Source organism: Parus major, chromosome 2, assembly GCF_001522545.3.
Source record: "Parus major isolate Abel chromosome 2, Parus_major1.1, whole genome shotgun sequence".
NCBI lineage: Eukaryota > Metazoa > Chordata > Aves > Passeriformes > Paridae > Parus > Parus major.
In genome coordinates, this window is record NC_031769.1 from 57,728,466 (window position 1) to 57,745,917 (window position 17,452).

Consider the following 17,452-nt stretch of genomic DNA (forward strand, 5'->3'; position numbering starts at 1 on the left):
ATTTTTAGGTCAGGAGTATAATTAAGAACATTTGATCCTTTCCCTCCTTTGAAGAAATGAGCTATTTTTTTTTCCTGTTATTTTAAACTTGTAGGTAAAAAAAAAAATAAAAAGAAAAAATCTGCATAGCACTCCAGTAAAGCAGATGACGATTTCCACCTTTGAAGAATGACTGCAATTCTAGTGAGGGACCTTTTGAAATTGTCTCTCCATTTGAGTTATTGCTTTGACACTGGGAGGGGCTTTTCAAAGGATAAATACAGAGGTTCAATAAACTTCATTTCCCAATGTCAAATGTATTGATGAAATCAAATTGAAAGGCATGGGAGATATGAAATTGCTTTCCCAGACTATGGACATGCCTCTGAATGTTATGATGGTTTCTCCTCCAACAAGAATTCCCACAAGCTGGATATATTCAGCTTAGCTGGGCTGATAAAAAAACAGTGTTCATATGAATGCTCCCATATTGCATCAGGCATTGGCAAAGTATTTGGACAAACACATCCCTAGACAAGATAACTGTGATAGAGAAGAGCATATTTTCTTTTAGAGCAGCAAAGTTTACAGGCTTCAAAAGATTTAGACCAATTATGAAACAAAGTTTGTTTATTTTTCCAAGTGGAATTTTCTCAATTGTACATGAAATATTTGTTACTTGAGCAGATTCAAAAAAAGCAGGACAATAAATGTATATTTGAGGTAACGTATCACTAAAGCTGGTCTTTTTCCAGAGCCTGACTGGACCTTGGCAAGCCACATTTCTTCAGTGACTTACAGCGCTCATGACAGGCAGAGGAAACAAGAGATTTCCTGTTTTCCCAATGAGCTTTAATTATTTCTTTGCATGTGCTAAATTCACTTTTACTTTGGAAGTTTTTGCACAGGAGCTGAGATTTGTGTGTTTTCACAAGAATTTTGACAAGGCTGAGCTTGATTTGGCTGCATTGTAAACTTTGAAGATTTGGCAGAGAAACAAGATTTGGCAATGTGATAGCTTAGAATAATTCATCCAAATAATTTTTTCACATGAAGGTTCTCTGACCTTAAAAATGCAAAAGCAAAGTAGAAAATGTCTTTATAGTTAAGGAATTTTTTTCCACAAGTATGATAGATTTTTTTGCATTATTATTATTTTGCCCCATTATTAAATTATTTCTACTCACTGAATTATTATGAAATTTAATCTTTACATTGTTATTCATTATAGCACTCAGAGGCTTCAATTAGGTTCAGGGTACCATGTGGCTTAATGGCTCAGCAAGCTTTCATGCTCCCAGTATTGGACCTTTTTACAACATTGACAATAAAAGGTAATTTAAAGAACAGGGGTTACAAAAGCCTTTCAAGCACACAGAAAAAGAAAGAGATATTGGATCTGACTATTTAGTCCAGGTTTACTTTATTTTTAAATGATGTCTGAATCAATTCTCTCCCAACAACAAATAGATTATCATAAAGGATAGATACCTGCTGAAAGACTGGAAGAGCATTATTCTAGCATTTGAAAACATCAGAAAAAACCAGAAAGTGACAGTACCCCATCCCCAAAGAGTTGTGGAAACATAGGCACACAGAGAGAGAAGACTGAATAGCAGATACAAAACAGAATCAGGGCAGATTCCAAAAGTCTCTTAGTCCCAGGCTATGGCCATTTAGCCCCTCTCTTCACTGAATGTAGAAAAAGTGACAGGAGCAGTCATTAGTGTGAGAGGCAATCAAATAAGTCATTGCAGGAGAGTGAGATTGTGCTGCTTTTAGTATGGAAGTACCATGTTAATGATTATGTCTTACGAGGCAAAAGAGGGATCATGTCATACAATAGAATATTTCTGATGCCTTAAACAAACAGAATCTTTTACATCTACATTTTTCTCTTTTATCACCATTATAAAGGTGTGAATTACCTATTGATATTCATGCTATTGTCAGAATATAAATTCACCATAGAGAGGAATGTTTTTATACAGCTTTACTTCTCTGAGATGTGGCTTCATCAGCATAATTGGATGGCATTTTTATGTGCTGTATCTGAACTGTACTGTGTCATGTAGTCTTTTGCAGAAACAGAGACTCATTTACTTGGTTTTATTTCCTGAGGGCAACGTTTCTGAAATTATACATGAATCTCAAGGCGTGCATCCTCTCTGGAGGTGAAGACACAATGTGGACTTTCTGTAGGATCATGCTCCATCACCTACCTACAATTTGCTCCAGCAAACTGCCCAACCCATGGCTGGATGCCAGCAGATCAGGCTATCCTTGGACCAAGTCTAACCTCCTGGCTCTCTGCAAAGGAATGGTGTGACTCCTGCTGCCTCTGGAGAAACCAGTGCACTTGATCTTTTAGTACCTTTCTCAGGGGAGGAAGTATTAGCAATAACGTCACAGAAGGGAAAAAGAAAAGCACAGGATGAAAAGTCTTAATTCCATGACAGTTTAAACATTTTTAACTCTCTAAAGTCATGCCAATATTGACTAAATAACTCAGTTTGTGTTTGGTACCTCACTGTATCAGCAAATATATATAAACAGGTGTGTGTGGATCTGTAGTGTTTCATAGCTGCTGAGCCAGCAGTTCCTGAGGTACTGCCTAGTACTTCACGCTTCCTCATACACCTTTGAAAAGCAGTAAAGTTCTCTTCTTCCCCAACAGATGTACCTTTTCCATAAGACATAAAAAGTGATTTTAGATGCTACTGAAATTATTGGACAGGCTTTTTTTTCTACTCTCATAAGTGGTACAAACAGATGAAGCATCACTTGTTTTATATGTGCTAAAAAGCTGGTCCACGGTTAAAATCCATTTTTCCATCAAGTCCAACCTACAGCTGAACCTGTTTCTTTTTCCATCAAATGCTCTATTTCAATAACTCTTTGTGAAGGCAATAGTGTGATGCAGGGTAAATAATTTAAAGATATAATATGAAATGTATGTTCAGTCACTTGGTTCTGAGATTATGAGAGAAAACAGGAGGTTGTTCCTTCACAAATGAAAATGAATTATGCCATGAATTATCAACATTTAAAATTTTGTTTCTTGTTGTGGGAAAAAAAATTGAGAAACACTCAAATAAGATGTCTTTCACATTAAAAAACCTTTAGAATATTGTGGCATTTATTGCACTCTTTAATTACACAGAAAAAATGGCATTATAAAGGAGGATTATGATGGTAAGTGCAAACATTGAAAAGTCACAAGTGATGAGATAATGGCTACTATTTTATTTTAGTCCCCTCACATGATGTAGTCCTTATTACCTAAATGAACATCACACAGATTCTCTACCTCAGAGCACTTCACAGACCTGAATGAGTCAGGCTGGGTGGTGGAGGGGTTGCTAAACACTGGATCCCTGCACCGCAGGTTGCAGAAGTTGGAAGGCTTTCATGCATTAGAGAGTTTTGTGAAGTGATTCTCTTTGGTTGCAGATAAGGTAAGAATTTCAGTCTCTTATTTGTGATGGTGAGGAAGGCAATTAGAAGAAGACGGTATCTGAGGGCTGTCTGAAGATTTAGGCTTTTTCCTGCCTCTGTTTGCAGAGTTTCTAAGGGCTCAAACAGTTTCAGTGGTCACTAAGAATAAGTTTTTGTGGGGTTTGGGATCCTAGAGGTTATCATATTATGCCATACATAGAAGTATCAAGTTGTACACCCACAGCTGAAATCAGTGGCACTGCCAGCCCATGAAGTCTAGGTATATGACATCTGTAGCCCTCCCCTTGTCTACTGATGGATGCAGTCACCCCATCATGGAAAGCCACTAGGTTGGTCAGGCAGGACTTGCCCTCAGTAAAGCTGTGCTGGCTGTCCCAAATCCCTTCCTGTCTTCCATGGGCATCACTTCTAGAACGATCTGTATCCTAATATACCACTGACATGGCCAGGAGATTTGAACATATCAGAGGATAAACTGCAACTCCAAAATCATAGCTGACCAACAGCTTAGAAGTGAACAAGTTGTCTGTAGGTAAGTGAATTGCAAAATGCGGAAGGAATAGCACAGGGACAGAAATTTTAATCTCTGCTCCCAAAATACCACTGCTAACTTGTTAAAATTTGATTTCCAAGCACACCTCTCTTTCTTTGTCCCATTACTGTTCAGTATGATGATTTTTGACAAAATATATTTCTCATTAAGCTTTGTTTGCTACTGTAAAGCTCTGTGCATTGATGTCTGGAATGCTAGTCACAGAAAAAAAATTGATTACCAGGATTGTAGGACAGTTTATTTTTTTTCCCATCATGTGGCTATAAATGCCAGTTAGACTTTGGCAATTCAGAACCTTCATTGTGGTTTTTCCTCATCTGCATGCAAATTAGCTTCTTAAATATAATGTTCCTCCAATTTCCTCTCTAGACCTCTTAAGGGAAGCTTGTTATGATGCTTTTAATGCAAGTGTTATCATGTGCTGGTTTCTCAGAAAATCCATCCTCTATTCTTGTCCTCCTCTTTCTGCCACTCCCCAAGATGAACTCATCCATAAAAGTGTAGATTGTGGTTTAAAAGATAAATGGAAAGCTGTGGGTGTCCGGGGCAGCCAACTTCATCTATAGGAATGTGATTAGACTCAGCCAGTGGAAAGTGCAACTACTTAATGCTTCCTAACCTATGAAAGGAGAGTGAGCTCCTAGGAGACGTCAATCATGTTTGGAGGAGGTTAAAAAAAAAAGAAAAAAAAATAAAAGATTACAATTCAAAGGGTTAAAACAGAGTTGACTTCTGAATCCTTCTTTCTTCCTTTTCCCTGGGTTAATGACAGCAGGGACTGTATAAGTTATGACTTACGCCATCACTTCAGCTTGTTTTCACAGTCTGCCAGTGGCCAGGAAAGTATGGAGCAATAATATTGCAGTATTTATTCGAAGACAATAAGCAGTCATTGCTGAGCTAGGGAAGCTGGGCCATGTTTATCTTCATGGATTTAGTCAGCTGGGAGATGAATAAGAGCCAAACTTGAACAAGCAAACATTTGCCTTCTTCTCCACAATGCAGCTATTTCACTTTACATGGTTGAAGACATAAATCTTTCTTCAGTGGCAAGCAAACAGTTTCAGATACATGGCACTAGCTAGGCATCACAGGACATCAACTGAATACTTGTGACCCTGAGTGTTCATGAAAACAACCACAATCCATCTTAAAACAAAAAATGGCAACAATCTTATAGCGCTTCAGCAGCAAACAATAAAAAGCTGTAATTCCTTCTGTGAACTGGTCTCTGACTAAATATCAGCTGTAAAAATGACTTCCTATCTATTGTTCTGCTCACAAAAGGAATTATAGGAAATTATTGATTGTTGCAACCAATTGTTGCAGTGCAAATACAGAAATAAGTGTTTCAAGCAGGTATAAAGCAATTTAACTTCTATTGATGTCTTCATGGGGTGACAAGGAATGTTTCAAAAAATACCTACCATACAGGCTAAAGACATTATGATTTAATTGATATTTTCTTGGTGCAAGAATTAAAAATTCTATACCTCCTTTTTTGGCCAGACTGTCTCATGTCATAAAGGATGGTGCTAGGGAATAATATTCTGTAACCTTTATCTTTTAAGTTGTTGTGCACTATGATGCAGGGAGTGTAAAGCTGTTGCATTTCTACATGCAGTTCCTTGCTCCTGGAGCCGTAGGAAGATGTTATGTTATTCATTTGTTCTAATCCTACTATCTCCTACAGTCTTTCACACAAAGCCGTGGGTGCAGCTGACAGAGATGCCTCCCTCTGTCTGCTCACTGCATGAATCAACAGTTTGGAGAGAGCTGAGGACAACTTTCACCTCTCACCTGTTGGCTCTTCTAGCGCATACATGGGTACTTTGGTATCATCAACACAAACTGGGCACCCACCTATGTGACTAACTTCACAAATTCTATAGGAAAGAAAATAGGGCGTATGAGTCAGGAATTAAACTATATCCCACTAGAGGGTCTCCAGCTGCAGATTATGTACGCATGTACCAAGCAGTCAGTCCATTTATCCTCTGGCTCTTGCAATGCTTTTTGTCTGGCACTGACTGAAGAGGGAAAGGGGTAAAGCAGACCTCCTAATGTTACTATTCCAAAGCTTTGTGGTGAGATGCATTCATATTAAGGCAAGCAGGTCCTGTGCTCCCTTAAGCATTGCTTTCCTCACCAGCAGATGTGAATGGCAGGAGGTAGTTTCTGACTGATGACAGTGTGGAGAAGGTTACTGAGTGGTGCTGTGAGCATCAGTGCTTTACATGAGGGTGCCACCATCAAACTGCTCTGATAAACTCTGAGAACACATAGAGATATGTACTTGGTTTGGGGGGCTCAAAACACCCAGAGGGATCTCTCATTAAACTGAAAACCCAGGCGTTGTTTGTCTCACTGAATGGACATTTCAAGCTCTTTGCTATTGACTCCTTACTGTCAGTGGCAGTGGGTGAGGGGGGAAGGGCTGGGGGCGTGTGCAGGAATGAGAGCTTTGGCTGTGGGCAAGTCCAAGAATAAATGACATTACCACCGTATTCTTTGTGGCATTTATCTACATGCCTTTCCACCTCTCCCAGTATTAGGAAGAGAAAAATGGAGGTAAAGTTATAAAACCAGATATATCCAGAACACACCAAAAATTACATTGCATTTTATTTTTTTTTTAAATCAAAACAGAAATCATTTGGTAACCATGCAGAAGTGTTTTAATTTGAGCAGGATGGTTTCTGCTACTTGCTCCTTTTAACTTTCACTCATTTACAAGACACTCATTGAGAAGGATCTGCCTTAAGCAGCCAGACCCTCTGTTGCTGTAAACAGTCGGTTGCAAAAATGTCCAGGAGGAGAAGGCAGATGGCACGTCCAGGAGTATAACACAATATATACTGTGATCTGCCTACTGTGTCTTCCCAAACTGTAGGTGAGATATTGTGTGAGCAGCTGTTAGAGATGTGGGAGGGGAGACAGCATGAAATGAAATGGATTAATAAAAACACAGAGAAAAGTACACAGAAATGCTTTCTAGTAATGAGAGTATAAAAACCTCAGCAGCTCCCCTGCACCAAACATAATGCTCCCCCTCATATGCACAGTACATAAAATAGCTCTCCCCAGCCTGTGGGGCTTCCTGCTGCCAGAGACACAAGCTAAAGTGCTGTGCTTTCACATCAGGAAAGAACAAGTGGCCCAGAGCCATTACTGGGCTGTTGAATCCAGGCCTGGCATATATATTAGGCCATATACTCCTTCGGTATTTTCAAAGTGTTTGCATTTGGAGTTGTCAACTGCTGGAAAAAGGAAGTTGGTCCCAGATGAAGTTCTTTTCCTCATGCTGTATGTTAACAGAACTGAAGGACAGTCTCATTATTCCACCTCCTCTGTAGAGAAAAGACTCCTTCTTTGCAACTTCATCAACAGGTCTAAAGACTGGACCTGCCACAGAGATATGCCTGGTTTTCACAGCCAAAGCTTATTGAAAGGTGCCTGATGGTGTCTAAGAGAGCCTGAATCCAGCTGTTTTGGCCTCTGAAATATTTTCTCTACAGGACAAGTAAGGCTTTTAATTGGTAAATGTGTGGTAAATGCATCTTATAGGTGAGACAAGGGAAGGAAGTAATGTTATGCTAATTGTTTTTGACAATGGTTTGACCTACGAGACTTCAAACTTAAGCAAGCAGACAGATTCAAGGAAAGACCAAAGTTTCAGGGGTGTGTAAAACCTTTACCTGGCTGCTCACAGTCAATAACTTATGGCTTACACTTTGATTATGTGATTTATTATTATTATTTCCTATGATAACTAGAGTGAACAGAAATAGGTCCTAATCACCTATAGTCAAATTATGAGCTGCTTAATCACCATTCTCTTATAATTGGTCAAGAAATGGGGCATAATAAATTGAAAGTTAACAGTCAGTGCACATGCTATTGCATTCAGTGGGAAAAATTAGACATAAGGTTACAACAAGTAATTCATAGTGTATTCACATGTCTAACTTTTATTAATTCCACATTAAAAAAAATAGGTCTCAAAATAAATGTTGCACATTTCAAAGTAGGTTTTAAGTCTTGAACTTTTTAGCTGATGTGATTTTCAAAAAAAACCAGGTCTGTTCATGGACAGAAATTAACTCAGAGCTAAGGATAAAATAAAAATTGATTTTGTTACTATTTTTTTACAGGTAGGATGTCTTCATAATTTCTTCTAAAAGACACCAGTCTGAAAAGGGGGGTGTCTTATTTCACTTGTTGTCAAGGCTGAATTCAGAGCTAATTTTTGGGAAGAGATAGGTCAAAGCTCTGTCAGATTCACTTTGGTAAAGAAAATGACACAGAATATTAAAATAATGTGTCACAGATATTTGAAATGTGTATCAAGCAAATACTTCACTGCTCTTGGTATATGTACTTTCAGTCATAGGCAGGTGCTAGAAAAGCAGTATTTCAGGTGCCTATTTTAACCTCTCTAGTTCTAGCAACCTTATCATCTTTTGTGCACAAGTTTGTTCTGCAATGGAATTGCAAAAGGTAGACAAGATTATTTTCCCTCCCCACCTCCTTTCTTCATCAGGTGTCCTCTCATTAGAAACTGACTGACCTCTTTCACAAAAATGGTCAGATTTGGTTATTGTGATGACACCTTCTGAATTTAAACCAGCTCTAAAGGAAACCAGCTTTTATTATACACAGTTGATTACTTTTTAACATGCCAACTAAACAAAACCACAGTTACAAAAACCAGACGTGCAGTCTGCTCCACCTCAGTGTGTTGCAGCAGAAATGTCAGATACAGTAGGTGGGATGAGATCTGTGAAGAGCAATATAGATTCATTACACATTGGCATAGATTCACTCAAGACACACCAATTAAGACCCAGTGAAGTGAGGTTCTGATTCAATATATTTATTTATTTCATCACTACTATTGAGTAGTTATAGGGGAGAAAATAAATGGAAATAGTTTTTAAAAAACTACTCTCTCTCTGACTAGAGAGTCATTCAATAGTTCCCAGGCCATTGAGGCTCTATGGGGAGTGATGTAGGGCCAATTAATATGTGCTCATTGGCAGTGCCAGGGTGGCAACTGCAGCAACACGTAAAAAGTGCTCAGGTGGAAAAGGGTGACTAAACTTCACCCTTAACACTGTGAGGAATGACAGTAAAGATGAATAAATACAAGTGGGAGTGGATGAGATTTCATCAGGTCACTCACTATCAAGTAATGAAATGAAAGAAATAGGAAGGTAGGATTAGGAACAAGGAGGAAAAGGGTGAATGTAATGGTTGTAAGGTAAACATACAAGTGTGTCTTAACTTGCAGGGATAGTAAGAACAATTAAATGAATTAATTAATCCTATTAATGAAGATAGGCATACGCATGTTTGCATGAGTGGGGTGCAATTATGTAATTGCTATATCTGATGCTATATCACTGCATACCTTTGGATCAGGTTACGTGTATTTCGTCTGTTTGAATGATCAAAGCTTGTGCAATTTAACACCTAGCTTGGGTACAATCCTCAGCAACAGCAGCTACACAAATGCCTTTCATCAACTTCCTTGGCCTTCTGCTTTCACAGGAAGATTTCTGCTGTGCCATGGGAAACATGTGAGATATTTCAAATGTAGGATTTCTGCCAGCTGGTGATTTATCCCATTGATTACGTTGTCATGTAAAGGGAAGAGGCAAACCATTTTAACTGCTCACATAAACTGCAGTGGCATGCTGGATTCTTATTTAATACAATAAATTCAGTTGCAGCGCTGTGTAAGTTGCCTGATTCACTCCACACATTCCTGTTACAGTACATGATATTCACTTTGGTCCCATACAGTAGATTTGTACAAGAGTGGTGCCCGCTAACTTGTGTCTGTCTAAATAGTTCGGGGGAAGGGAAGCACATAAAATTTGCTGCTGAGTGGTTTTACTTATCTATCACAATCCAATGAAATATTCTTGCATATTTAAAACAAAAGTAAACCTAATTTTTCAATCTTGTGTTACACAAGTTGTGCTTTTTGATGGTAAGTTTTTCAATTTTCCAGTCATCTAGGTTTTATTCTATTCTCAAATAAGTCTTTTATAAAAAATGTTATTTAGTTAGTAGCTCTATGCTCTGATCAATATGAGCTAACATAGATTGGGAAATTACAAGATATCAAATTACTAATCTTTCAATTCCACTCTTACATGAATGCTTTTACCCTGTTGCTTTTTGCAAAATAAAATGGTTTAATTGGGGAATTGTTACTCACTTTCTCAATGGAAGCCTGTAACTTCTTCAGAGTGGAAGACCCAAAATAGGCCAGGAAGATGTGTGACCCAAAACTTTTAAACTTGAGTAGTCTTGATAGTTTGGACTCTTGTTTGTAACAAAAATCTTGGTTCAGTTGGTCCAGCTTGGTCTGCAGTAGGGCATCTGAGTTATTGTCAACTGCTGCAGCTCTGGGAGACAGACCTGTGAAATCTTAGACCTGTACTTTAAGTCACCCACAGATTTTCTGCAGCTCAAAGAGTGCTTGGACCCAGAGCTTTAGATCAAAATTTTCTTCCAAGAAAAGCTCCCATCTATGAGAGGATCAGGAAAGAAGAAAATAGGAGGACTGTGCTTTTTGTATTTTCCTGTAGATATTCCCTGTCCAATTGCTTTTTATTGATACAGAGTAAGGAGCCTAGTGAGTCTGTAGAATGCACTTAGGTTCTACAAAAGAAAAAAAAAGAAAAAAAAAAAAAGGAAAACAAGAAAACAAGTAAAATGGAAAAGAAAAAAACCCAAAAAAACCAAAAAACCTTGGACTGTTCTCTATTCCTGGGCATCATTCGCCTGATAAGTATTGACCCTACAAAAGGTTGGGGCTCTGGAGTCAGACACCAGCCAACCTTGAGAATGCTTGTCTTCAAATCCTTTTTTTTCTTTCTTCTTTTTTAATCTAAACAAGGCGATTTCCCTCCTCCTCCCCTTTGTCTGATACTTTACTGCACATTACATTATTTAGAAAAATGTCACTGGAGGAACACTCTGTGTGGTCTCATAAAATATTAACGACTCCTGAAAGAAAACTTGAAATCAAGATGCTCTTTCATGCTGGGGTATGTACTCTCTTTTGTTGCCTTTTTTTTTCTTTTTTCTCCCTTCATAGAATCTGAATTGCTTTTCTGTCTTTCCCTTGATATGAGCTACTCCTTACATTTATCATATTCCTTTGAAAAAGGAGAATTCAGGGAACAAATAGTGTGATGCTGATTCTATCCAAGAAGTGACCTGTCTCTGCAGCAACAGCTTCTGCAGACACTAAACTAAAGTCCTGTGCATTTTTAGGTTAATGCTGATGAACAAGAAAAGTGTAGGAGTGGAATGAAATAAAAAGCCAGAACTAGCTGATTTCTCAATCAAACACAGATTTCTGGCAATGACTGATACACTGTTTTAAAGATATCTGAAGAGACAACAACTGTTTGCAATTCTTTTAAGGAATAGGAAAAAGAAGAAAAAAATACCCACCAAGAAAACCTCCATGTAAATTGAAAAGCAGTCTACATGGGGGAAAAATAATCTGACCGAAAACTAAAGGAAAGTAAATCTTCCCATAGTGAAGGCCTATGAATTCAGAGGTGGACAGCAGTCCTGAGTAAAGAATACCGACATTTTAAGTGAAACATTTGCTGGCAAAGTGGCCGTCGAAAGTGGTTATTGAACGTCTTGTGAGAGAGCAAATTGCAGACTAGAGGTCTTTCTTATATTTTGTAGCAAAGCCAGCTTCCATTGATACCACCTCGATGTCAGCCCCTTTCTGCAGCCATTTGTAAAAAGGCTTGTGATGTGAGATTGACGACTTAAATACTTCATCAATCAATGCTTTAGCCAATGTGTTGTTCAGTGATTGGTGGAAAATTCAAGTAATCCATCTTACCCCATCACCCTTGTTCTTTATTCTCTTCAGGTATTTTCATTTTTCCCCCCCTCTCTTTATTTGTTCACTTTCACTACAGTCTGAAAGAGAGGCTGGGCTGGGAGGGAAGGGCCTGCTGCTATCTTTGAAAACCTAATCATTGCAGTGAAACTCTTCAGTGCAAAGTGCTACTGAATTAACTGAACTTTTAATGATCCTAGAGGTGGTCCTGGTGCATATGGACTAGCAAAGCGCAGGGTCAGGCTGCAATTTGTGCCATTCTGTCAAATTAAATATGTCAAACATCCTGAATCATTTATATTATCAACAATAAGGCGCTTATTTCTGCTGAATTAATCTGCTAAGTAGCTTTAAGGAAAGAAATAGGTATGACACAAAGCTAAACAGCGAGTGTAAAGAAACAAAAAAGGGTTTAGGTTATTCATTTTGGCATAATGGAAGGACATCCTTTGCTCAGAGAGAGAATATCCTTTGCTTGTGAGTGAATATTTATGTTGATATCTGGTACTCCTAATTTTAATCTCAATAAGGATTTAAAATCTTAACTGCCTACTTGAAATTTTAGTATAGCTTATGCTGCCACAGCAGAGGCTTTATAGCAACCTAGATGAATAGGCTTTGTTCACCTAGATTTTGCTTTTGCATATAAGAAAAAAAATATTCTAACACAAAGGAGTAGCTTATTTTTTTTATACATTTGCAATGTTTTTCTTAATGCATTGTTACTATATGGGTGTTTACCAATTTGCAAATAAATACTGGTCCAGAGGCATATGTTTTTAAAGACTTGAGGTACCAAAACATTTCTGTAACCACTTAGCTTAGGCAGGTGTGCAGATTATTTCTGTTTGTTGTATCTAGTAGGAGTATTGCCTTTTTGTGTTCACTTTTGCAAGAGATAGAGACTAAGTTATCTTAGGACAGTCCTGCCATAAATTTTTTGATTTGTAGTGAGAAGAGTTTATAAATATTTTGTAAAACATGTACTCGTCTGCAAATATGTGAAAAGGTGGCAGATGTCTCAAAACCTGCCATTTCAGTGGGAAATTTTGGCACTCATTTTTAAAGGAAATTTCACTGCACATTTATTCAGATACTATTGAGCAATATGAAAGAAGAGAGTCATAAGCTTCTAAAACTGGTGTCTGATTTATTTTGAGTTTCATGCTTATTTTTTTTTTGAGCATTATCTTAAGCACATCTGTTTGAATCTGGTCTGTAGAGAAAAAGAAGAGAACAAGAGCAAAAGTCTAAACTACACTGGCTACTGCAGAGGCAATCCACTCATTTCTCATTATGCAGTTTCTTAAATCAACATAAGTCTCCAGAGAGTAAAGTGAATTTTATGATACTATTCTTTCATTTCTATTAGTTTATTTATTTTTCACTTCCAGGAATTTGTGTCATCCAAGACATTTAGGTATATCGGTTTGAGATATTCTTGGTCTGCAAAATCCCAGATGGAGTCCACAGTCTGTACAAAATACTCTCAATGTTTGTCTAGCAGAAAAAAAATAGTGAGAAGATAACTTAGGCCTAGATTATGACCATGTTTATATCATGATTTTGTTAATTTTGCACAAGACAGACCAAAGTCTGCAAAACAGATTCAAGGCATTTTTGCCCACAGTGTGCATAAAAGAATTAAGAAAAATAAAAGAGACAGGGAGAGAGAGAGAGAGGAGAGAGAGAGAGAAATAATAAAGAACTAAGGACTACAAAACCAAAAGATCGTGAGAACTAACAGAAAAATCTTTTATCCAGATCCACATTAAAATGCTGCACAGACTCAGTATTCAACAAGACATTATTACAGTATTAAGCAATCCCATTTGAAAAATATATTTCTGTTGGAATGTCAAGTTAATAAAAAATATTAAAAAAAAATCAGAATAAGAATTTTCAGTATTTGTCTCAATCCATTATCAGGACAGTAACACAATTTGGGTCAGGAGGGAAGTGGCTATTCCATAAATTTTACTTTTTATTTCAGAGGTCCTAATGCAGTGTATTGCTAAGTTGATATTTAAGGGACATTTGATACTCCTTCACCTGAATAAAAGCAGATTCCTTTGTGTGCATTTGTGTGTTCATAAATGAGCTACTCAGTGAATCATTCCTGTCATTAGAAGGTAGATAAACTGCAGGGAGGGAACAAAGTCATCATTTCTACCTCTGTGAAAATGATGGGGGTTTTTTAATTATTAAAATGCAATTATTTCCATTATTGATGAGCGTGATACCCAGGACAGCATCAATACAAACTGTCCAGGACACACACTCACTTGGATCTCAGGCTGGTCTGGCTGCAATAGAGTATTGATGCCAGTGTTTGTTTCACTTCTAATTCACATAATGGATGAGGACTTAAATACAATCCATGGCAAATTAGTACCTAGGAGATTGGGTTTATTTATTTATTTATTTAATGTGTTTATTTTTGTTACATGTGAGCCCTTCAATGATACCAAAGTAGGAGACTTTCTGTATTAAGGCAATTGAAGACCACTAGAATTTGAAACATAAAAGCTGATTAATATTTGAGGTATCTTATCCAGGCTGTAAGAAACGAGCCACCAGTAAAGGTATCAAGTTGCTTTCTAGGCCCTGCAATTTGCACATTGATGTATTTTTTCTCTATAATTTATGAATGCATACATATTTGCATGCATTGCCTTCATTCATGTGTTCATTTGAATAAAAAAATAAAAAGGCAATTATTTTAATTTTCCAAAAATTTCATGTTCACTTGATGCTTGTTTCATGAAGCCACTGAGAGACTGACATTCCTCATATTTTGGCTTTAGGAATGGATTTGTCACTCCATTCTTTTGGACTTGGACCATGAAGATGAGTGGCTCTTAAAAAAATGAAGGCTGAAGAAGCTGGAGCCGTTCTGTTTGGTCATAGGTGGGGGCAGAAGGAATGATGGTGTCCTCTGCTGGCCCTCACCACTCGGTCAGTACCTTCTCAGAGCTTGCTCCTCCTCTGCTGCTCCCTGCTTAAACATTAACTGTTTGAAATCAAGTGCCATAAATGTGATTTATTCCTCAGGCCCACAGCAGTTGGTGGATATACAAGTGCCTCCTATGTTTGGATGTCCTTCTGGAAGCACCCATGCCCGGCTCAGCAATGATCCAGGTGAAACACATGCAGGAACCCTGACCTGAGAGCTCATGGGCCTGTCCTGGGATGGCTGAGATCTGAGAGTACCACAGTTCCCAGGCTCCATTGCTTCACTTCCACGGGAATCAAACCTTGGCTTTTAGAGCAACAGAAGGATTGATCCAAACTCCCCCTTCCAAAGTCACTGTAAGCCACAGACCACCTCATTTTGTGACAAGACTTAGCCCTTCTGCTTCTAATTTTTAAAAACAGCAACCCCCTCCACAAAATGCTAGGTAGTGACTCATATAATACTTCAGTACAGCCATGCCTATGCTTACAAAAGGGAACTAAAGATGCATTTTTCAGTAAAACAAAGTCCATTTTTCCTCTATCTCTACAAAAGTCTAACATAGATCATCCCTTTCCTGATTTCTGTTAAAGGTTGAAAGCACCACCTGTACAAAAGCAATGACAAAGGCTGTGTTTGACCAAAACCCTGATCTAGGCAGGTTTTCTTATAGACAGGGGATTTGGTTAAATGCACAAAAGCAACTGTGCAAAACAACCAATACAATACTGTATATCAAGAGTAATTAAAAACCTTCATTAAAAATGTGACAACCAAATCATTTTATATTAGACAGAGAAACCACTATTGACATTTGAAAATAATGAATAAACAGAATGTCAATTCACTAACATTTGCTATTTAGACTTTGATGCATACTCTTAGCTCTAAAATCTGCTCCTGGATACACACAGGAAACTCCTATTGAAGTCAGTTGGAGTTGTTTATGTGTAGTTGGCAGCGAATTTTGGCCCTCAGACATTTTTTTGTGTTCATTTAAGAGAGTACAGGCTAGCATAACCCTCAGTTTAACCCTCTGTTTGAAGGCACTTCTTTCAGTGGATCAAAATGTCAGGCTATGGACATTCTCTTAACACATATCGGACTAGTTCCCACACAGCTTTGGCAAAAGTAGCAATGCTGGAATTACTTGCATAGGAATTGACCATTGATATAGACAGATAAGCTAGAGTGGGTCAAATATTTCCTCTGTTATTGCAAAATCTGACCTCTAGCACCAAACAATAAACTGTGTAATTGTCATGGCAGCCTTTAAGGTCCCCTGCCCTTGACTGTGTGGCGTTGCAATGAACACAGCAGGGACATGCCACCTCACTTATGACACCCCATCTAAGAGTTAGCTCACAAGCAGTGGCAGTGCCTACAGATTAGAGGGCCTCTGTTTTTAGTGTAAATGATCAAAATAATGCAGTGTGTAGAACGAGAGCTGCAGTCCCACATTTACATGGGAGCAAAAAGGACAGCAGGTTGTGTTTAGTTCTGCCTTTTCTCTGTGCTTATCCCAGTTCAAATGGTTCTTTGCTTTTTGCACCTTCAGTCAGCAAGCACTTAAGTATATTTACTGCCACATGCTTTCCTTTACACCTCTCCCTGAAGCATTTCCAACATACACTGGTGCGCTGTGCTTGGCACGCTGAGTGGCTCAGGAACTCGCCAGACACTTTTGTGCACAATCAGCAATCATCACTTTTCCTTATGAAGCAATAGGGATTTTCCCAGCCAGAAAACCCACAGGCAATTTTATATATTTTTTTTTATTATTTTTTTTTTAATATTTTTTTTTTTGTGCTTGGAATCTTTAGTTTACCTAAGCCTCCCAAGTCTGATATTTGATGTTGATGAGCCATAACTGGTGTGAGCGAGCACATGTCCATGGCTCAAGGTTTGCCTGAACATCCCTGCAGTACAAAGTGATACAGGACTCACAGCACTGTTGGGTGTAAGAGGTCTTAAGAGAAAGTGAGGGCTGTTTCGTGTTCACTTCTACAGCAGCCTCCTGAGTGCTTTTCCTTCTTCAGTTACAGTCCAAGATTTTACATGTGCAAGCATATGATGATTTATTCACCAAAATCAGAGTTGCAATTATAGTGGTAGGGGTTAATACCATTTTTTAAAAATGCTTTTAATTTTAACTATATTCTTAGACAGAAGTAGGAACTCTATTTTTCTCTGTGTGGGATCTTAAATATTAAGATTTTCTTTTAGATAACTCTTTGATGTAAAATCGTATCGTTTTCACGGCAATACTGCCATTGCTGTTAATTGCTATACACTTAAGGCAACTCCAAAATACAATTGAAATGCTAATTTTTTTAGTCATCATCTAATTTTTAATTATTCTTTCATTTCACAAAAAAAAAAATATAATAAATACTAGCCAATAATAATTTTGCTGTTAGATTTAACAGTTAGATTTACAGTTTTAAATGTTTTTTATGACATCCAACTGTACCAAGGTGACAAGTCAACTGGTAAAACAACAATTTAAGCACTCCATTTACAGTCAAAAACATTTTTTGTCACTCCTCAATTGACAAATTTCAACTGCTCTCTATTGTTAAAAACAATTTCTAAAATTACACAGTGAGAACATAACAGT